Source organism: Vombatus ursinus, unplaced genomic scaffold, assembly GCF_900497805.2.
Source record: "Vombatus ursinus unplaced genomic scaffold, bare-nosed wombat genome assembly UNPS02014798.1, whole genome shotgun sequence".
In the NCBI taxonomy this organism is placed as follows: domain Eukaryota; kingdom Metazoa; phylum Chordata; class Mammalia; order Diprotodontia; family Vombatidae; genus Vombatus; species Vombatus ursinus.
In genome coordinates, this window is record NW_020954576.1 from 23,998,962 (window position 1) to 24,006,832 (window position 7,871).

At 40.4% G+C, this 7,871-nt stretch overlaps 1 protein-coding gene across 3 annotated transcripts in view; it reads right to left on the bottom strand.

Moving 5' to 3' along the window:
* The window catches only part of LOC114049714 (atypical kinase COQ8A, mitochondrial-like), a 76,386-nt gene that overhangs the window by 22,934 nt on the left and 45,581 nt on the right, over nucleotides 1–7,871 (bottom strand). The window lies entirely within an intron of this gene.

A 7,871-nucleotide genomic window follows, 5' to 3' on the forward strand; every position in this document is an offset into this window, starting at 1 on the left:
ACAAAAAAGAAATCTGTACAGGGTCCAGTTTCTTCTCTGCAAGAAACTTTAGACTTAGCAAGGGACTTACATACGGCCAGGCTTATGGTTTTTCCTATAAAGTACAAAGTGGTAAAGAAAAAGTTCAGAGCTCATGTGTCCCCTGCTGTGGTCTATCAGGGGAATTCACAAGCTGCTGGCTGAAAGGGCCACCAGGGCATTTGTATTCCTACACATTCCCTTCCCCCACCACCACAAGGAATGAAGAAGGCCTAAGAGACTCTACTCCTACTTGGGGAAGAGGAAGAAGAAGGATCTCTAAGGAGGTCTTCACACACTACTCCAGGTAGTTATTAGAATCCGGCCTCCGAGTTTCAGAGCTGGGTGAGTTAAGAACAGTCATAAACAGTAATAAACAGAACCTGAGTGGTTCAGAGGAAAGAAGACTGGGCTTGGAAGTCAAGAGATATGAAGACTGGCCCCAGCTCTGCCATGAAACTCCTGTGTGACTCAGAGAAAGTCACTCCACCCCTCTGATCCCATTTCTTCATCTATAATATGATCATCAGAAAGGGATCTTTCAGGGGATCTGTGAACTTGGAAGAGGGGAAAAAAAATCACAGCTTTGTTTCAAAATAATTGGTTTCCTTTGAAATTCTATATATTTCATGCATTTTTAAACATTATTCTGAAAAGGGGTTCATAGGCTTTCTCAGATGCTCTCAAGTGTGGGAGGAGAGTTACAGAAAAGGTTAAGAAGCCCTGGATTAGATGATCACCAAGGTCGCTTTCAGCTCTCATGGTTCATGATTCAAAAAAAAAAAAAAAAAAAAAACGAATTCTGTGGCCAGGCTGAGCCAGTAGAAAGAACGGCAGCCCGGGACTCAGGAGAGCTGAAGTCAGGAGACTGGTCATTAAGAAACACGGACTAACTTCACTTTACTCTCTGTGCTTCTTCCTCGGGTATAAGAGGATAACACCATCTACTCTAAATTGACCTCTCAGGCTTGCTGCGAGAATCAGAAATGATGGACACAAAGGTGCTTTGTTCAGTCTTTTATGTTTAAAAAAAAAAAAAAGTAGACTGGACACCTCTGGATAACCTGGCAGTTCTCATTTGTGTCTAATCCATATCTCACCTGCTGCACTTAAAGATGGAAAGAGAAGGCTGGACAGCCCTGGCCCTCGGGGGAAGCTGCCTGGGCCCTGCAAGGATGCTTTCAGGTTACTGGCTGCCACAGGAGGCAGGCCTGGCACTGACCTCCCAGCAAATGCTCCCTGACCTCTGGTTTCAGCTTACGCCACTAAAACAAAGTGACCCATCATCAATAACTACTTTGGAACTGAAAAAAAAGGGGGGAGGGGAGACTCAATGGAGGATAAGTCAGCAGAGGAGGGATGAGAAGTCTAAGGCAGCTCAAACAATCCCATCGCCTATTTCCATGGAATCCACTTCCCCAGCCCACTGGGTAAGACAAACAGGGGTGTAGCCAGCCAAGCCCTTGCCTCTGCTGCTGGGGGGCACTAACAAGTCAGCACACTTTGCCCAGCCAGATGCAGGCACGCCCCATCCTCCTGTCGTCCTTAGCAGTTCCATGAAAACACAACTCAAGCAAAACAATCCCCGTGGGGTCTGGGTGGCATGGGTTAGTTTCAAAGAATCACAGCCACATGCTCAGTGGAGCCAGGAGCAGAAAGTGGGATTCAAAGTCAACCAGAAGATAATCAAAGGACACCAATGGTCTGGGCACTGTCGGCTGGTATAAGCCTGTGGTCCAGTTCCCAATAATGTTGCTTCTACTTCTTTTTACAGAGAGGATACCAAAAAGACAGGACAGAGATGCTGACATCACTCTCTTATAACTGTATCTGACTGTGTTATCCTAAGTTTTTAACCACATCAAGATGTTTTTTCAGGTGATATGATCTGGCCCAATAGGAAAAGTGCTAGCTTTGGAATCCCAAAGTAGGTGAGTTCAAATCAAGTGTCAGAGCTCTGACAAATTTCTCCCTTCAAGACCTGGGGAAGGTCACTTAACCCTCCATGAGGGAGACTGGACTAGGTGGGCTCTAGCCTTCCAGGGCTATGCTATGAAAGTCCTGAGATATGAAACCTGTGGGTCATCAAAATCAGAGTAATAATCAAAAATCAGAGTGATAACTGGGTTCTACCCATCTGACTCACACAGGATCTTTCCTCCAACCAGCCACCCCAAATCACTTCAACAGAAATGCCATTCATCCCAATCCAAATTTTCTTCCTAGGAGTTTCTTGGATGTTAAAACTAAGAGAATTCACAAAACTCCATTCCTTTCCCCCTTCATTCCTCAACTACCAGCCAATATCTTTTCTACTAGATTCTGTTCATTTTTAGACATTTCAAAAAGGAACTATTACACAGAGAGGTATACATCAGCCTCAATATTCCAGTTAGTCCTTTTTTTAACTTTCCATTCCCTATTCTTTCTTCCCACTTTCCTTTCATGAGGGTTTTCCTTTCCCTTGCATTCACAATCCGGACTGTAAGAATAAAGGAAAAGCATGTCCAAAAAGTTAGTAGACTATGCATCACAGCAATGCCATTACTAGACTTATCCCACACAGGTCAAAGAAAAAGGAAAAGGGCCAAGAGGTACAAATATATTCAGAGCAGCTCTTTTGCACCAAAGCTCTGTTTGTTGTAAATTAAGTGGAGTGCCCTCCAACTGTTGAATGGTAAAATAAACTATTGTATATAAATGTGATAAAATACTATGGTGATATTAAGAAGTGTCAGAACAGATAGTTTCAGTGAAACCTAGGATGAGCAGAACCAGAAGAATTGTACAATTACAACAACGGTGTAAACACAAACAACTCTGAAAGACTTTAGAGCTAAAATTGTAAAGAGATGTGAATTCAAGAGAGATAGGACATGCATTCAAACAGATCTGATGATAAAAACTCAAATTCCACCAATAAGGAAGGAAAAGTAGAGCTGACTAACAAGATAGATGTAAATGAACAGGGAACTTAGTGACCAACATATACATATATATATATATATATATATGTGTGTGTGTGTATATATATATATATGTATATATACACACACACACACACACACACATACACACACACACACACACACACATATTAACAACAGTGCAGATGATGGAACCTAGGGTAGGGAAATAAGGATACATGCAAAGTGCGCCTGCAGGAATAATATCCAGACTTCTAAGATGAAATGAATGAGACTGATGATGAATGCTGATGACAACCAAAAAAAGGCTTCTTGAAAAGTTATATTTGGGGAAAGAAGAAAATCAAACAAAGAGGAGGGCAGTACGACAGGTACATCAAATGGTAACATCTAACATATGTATTTCCCAAACACCTAGCAGTGTTCTCCACACAGTAGACACCTAAAAATAGTTATTGTATTGCACTATATAAGACAGAAGGCAGAACTACTCAACTCCTATCTTGCTTATGTTTTCTTTACCAAGGAGAATAATCTTTGGATTAGGAAACGTAAAACAAAACAGAGAACTGAAACTCAAGAACAGGTGATAGGAGGGAAGTTAATTGCCCTCAATGAGTTAGCTACCAGATGTGAACAACCTACATCCCAGAGTGGGGGGGTGGAGTGGAGAGGGGGTAACTAGTTGGTGTTGATTTTTTTAAGGAAGTGATTATGTAGTCTTTAAATGATGGGCTGCTGGTAAAATTACAGAATATAGCATTAAAGGGGAGGCTTACAAGCAGTTAATTTAAAATACAGCATGAAAAAATCATGCCAATGAGGAAACAAAACTATCACTTTGCAGACAATATGATGGTATACTTGGAGAATCCTAGAGAATCAACCAAAAACTAGTTGAAATAATTAACAACTTCAGCATAATTGCAGGATATAAAAGAAATCCACATAAATCATCAGCATTTCCATATATTACCAATGAAGTCCTGCAAGAAAAAATAAGAGAAATTCCACTAAAATGACTTCAGGCAATATAAAATACTTGAGAGTTTACCTGCCAAAACAAACCCAAGAACTATATGAACACAATTACAAAACACTTTTCACACAAATAAAGTCAGATCTAAACAACTGGAAAAATATTAATTGCTCATGTACAGGCTGAGCCAATATAATAAACAACAACTATTTTACCTAAATTAATTTACTTACTCAGTGCCATCCCAATCAACCTACCAAAATTATTTTTATGGAACTAGAAAAAATAAAATTCATCTGAAAGAACAAAAGGTCAAGAACACCAAGGGAATCAACGAAAAAAAAATGTGAATGAAGGTGACTTAGCAGGACCATATCTCAAACAGTATTACAAAGAGGTAAGTAATCATGAAAACAATTTGGTACTGACTAAGAAATAAGAGTGGTGGATCACTGGAATAGATTCAGTGCAAGACACACAGTGGTAAATGACCATAGTAATCTAGTGTTTGATAAACACAAAGATCCAAGCTTTTGGGACAACTCACTATTTGACAAAAATTACAGAAAAACTGGAAAGCAGTTTGGCAGAGACTAGATATGGACCAACATCTCACACTGTATATCAAAATAAGGTCAAAATGGGTATATGATTTAGACATAAAGGCTAATATCATAACCAAATTAGGGGAGCATGACACCATTTACCTGTTAGATCTATGGATAAGGAAAGAATCTGGGACCAAAAAAGAGATACAGAGTATTATAAGATGCAAAATGGATAATTTTGATTACATTACATTAAAAGGGTTCTGCACAAACAAAATCAATGTAGCCAAGATTAAAAGGAAAGCAGAAAGCTGGGGGAAAATTTTTACAGCAAGATTCTCTGATAAATGCCTCATTTCTCAAATACGTAGAGAAATAAGTCAAATTTACAAGAATAAGAGTTCTTTCCCAATTGATACATGGTTGAAGGATATCAACAGGAAGTTTTCAGAAAAAAAATCAAAGCTATCTGTAGTCATATGAAAAAATGCTCTCAATCACTATTGATTAAAGAAATGCAAATTAAAACAACTTTGAGGTACCACATCACACCTATCAGATTGGCTAATATGACAGAACAGGAAAACAACAAATCTTGAAGGGGTTGTGGGGGAAAATGGGACACTAAGGCACTACTGGTGGAGTTGTGAACTGATCCAACCACTTTGGAGAGCAATTTGGAACTATGCCCAAAGGGCAACAAAACTATGAATACCCTTTGACCCAGCAATACCACTACTAGGTCTATATCCCAAAGAGCTCAAAGAAAAAGGAAAAGGTCCTATATGTACAAAAATATTTATAGCAGCTCCTTTTGTGGTGGCCAAGAATTGGAAACTGAGGGGATACCCATCAATTAGGGAATGGCTGACCAAGCTGAGGTATATGGTTGTTATAGAACACTATTGTGCTACAAGAAATGATGAACAGAATGGTTTCAGAAAAACCTGGGAAGACTTACACGATCTGATGCACAGTGAACTGAGCAGAGCCAGGAGATCATTGTACACAATAACAGCAACACTGTACGATGACCAACTTTGATACACTTAGCTATTCTCAGCAACATAATGACAATTCCAAAGGACGTCTGATGAAAAATGCTATCCTCAGATCAGAGAAAGAGCTGGTAAGAGTCTGAATGCAGATTGAAACATACTTTTTTTTAACTTTATTATTCTTGTTTTTTATGGTCTACATTTTCTTTTGCAGCACAGCTAATATGACTTGCCATGACTGCACACATGTAATCTATATCAAAGTGCTTGCTTTCTCCCTCTGTGATATCTCTGCAAGTTCAGCACTGCTGAGGGTTCATCCAAGGAACTCTGGGAATTCCTCCTCCTAGGCCCAACACTAAATGGCCCAATGTAGAGAGAGAACAGCAATGTGCCCGGGGAGGCCGAGGGAAGGGGTGGGAAGGAGTGGGGAGAGAAGTGTAGGCATCTGAGAAGGGACGGGGGCACACAAAACAAGTAAAGAGTGAAAATAAGAAGCGTATCCTAATCCCCCAAGCCAGGAATATCTCCCCCAGAAAATTTCTTTTTTTTATTATATTATGGCTTGGGGGATAGATCAATATATGCATACATACACATTTTATACATATGTGTGTGCATGTGTATGTGTGTATTTTATATAATTTTATATATTACACATATTATGTAAGGTAAATTTTATATAATTGTTTAATATAAAGTAAATATATGCATATACATATACACATATACATATGCACATCTATATATAAAACATCTCCCTTGATAAAATGTAAGCTCCTTGAGGGCAAGGATTATTTCCCTGTTGCCTTCCTATCTCCGGTACTACTTAAGTGCTTAAATGCTTGTTAACTAAGAACTTACTATATTCTAGGTACAGCTCTGCCACTAATTAGTTGTGTGTCCCTTAGCAAGTGACTCTTAGGACCTCAGTCTCCTTATCTCTAAATGAAGATGATTTCTAAGGTCATCCCTTCTGATTCTAACAATCTATTATCAATCTACTAAAAAATCTTTATTAAGTGCTTGCTATGTGACAGACACCATTCAAAGAAAGGCAAAAAAAAATTCCTGCCCTCTGGGAGCTCACATTCTAATAGAGACAACATGTCAGTGATGAGGTACGTACAAGATCTATACAGAGCAGGGATAAATTAATCTGAAAGGGGAAAGTGTTAGCAGCTGGAGGGGCCAGGAAAGGCCTCCTGCAGAAGGTGGGCCTGGAGCGTTGATTCCAAAATCCGAGGTGGCTGATCACCAGTCATGTCTTTCTTTCCTCCCCTCTAGGTCTGTGCTGGCCACAACCCACCCTTGAATGAACACTTGTAGATGTGCCCCTCGTTAAGAATGAAGGATGATGGAGAGGAGTGGGAGGTAGAAGACTGCTATTGTTAGATGGTTTCATTGCAGGGTTTTGTGGTTATTTCAAACTACTTGGCCTGGGCAACAACTTCAAACAGGGCAAACTGGCACCAAAAGAAAAAGAAGGATGAGAGTGGAATTAGAGCAGAATATCAACCTGGATTTTAAATGACAATAATCACAATGCGAATTGGCCTCTGTGACCTCCTGGACACCCAGCCAATTAAAGGCCTGATGCCTTGTCCCATCCCCCACAAGTTTGATCACACTTTGATCTTATTAAGGTGGGCTCCCCTGCACAGGGGGACCACAGATGACCACCTGACTATAATATCCGGACCACCTCCGACTGAGGGCAAGGGCAGGGCCAAACTCACCAGGATTTAATTCCTATTCTAATCCCCCAGAAAAGCTTCCCTGGGGGCGGTTTTTTTCCCCCCTCAAATAAATCCCACCACATGGGATGAGCCCCATTCCAACAATTCTGAACAGAGTCAGCAGCTGCAGAAAGTTCTGCTAGGCCAGGGGTGAGTAACTAGAGTGATATGAAGGAGGATGAGAAAGGAAAAGGCCCAGTCTCTGACCTCGTGAGGCTTACAATCTAATGGGAGAAGATGAGAGAAGTGAAAATAAATACAAAGAGAGAGGAACAGGGACTGGACTCCAACTCCAAAATGAGAAAATGCCCTTTACCAATGCAGGTCAGCGTCTGCTCTGCCACTTACAGGAGGAGCCCAGAACATTTTGGGACTTGTCCAAGTTCACAAAGCCAGTATGGGGGTCAGAGGTAGGTCACACAAACATATACATCTCAAAAGAACTAGAGGGAGATTTATAAAACAAAAAACAAAAAAACAGAGAGGAAAAGGGAAGGCCACAGGCATCAGTGATGGACTGAAACCTCTTAGGGCAGCAAACCAATGTAGAAATACAGTAAAGACCCTGAATTTGGAGTCAAAGAACCTGTATAGAAACCAATGTAGAAATACAGTAAAGGCCCTGGATTTGGAGTCACAAGACCTGTATAGAAACCAATGTA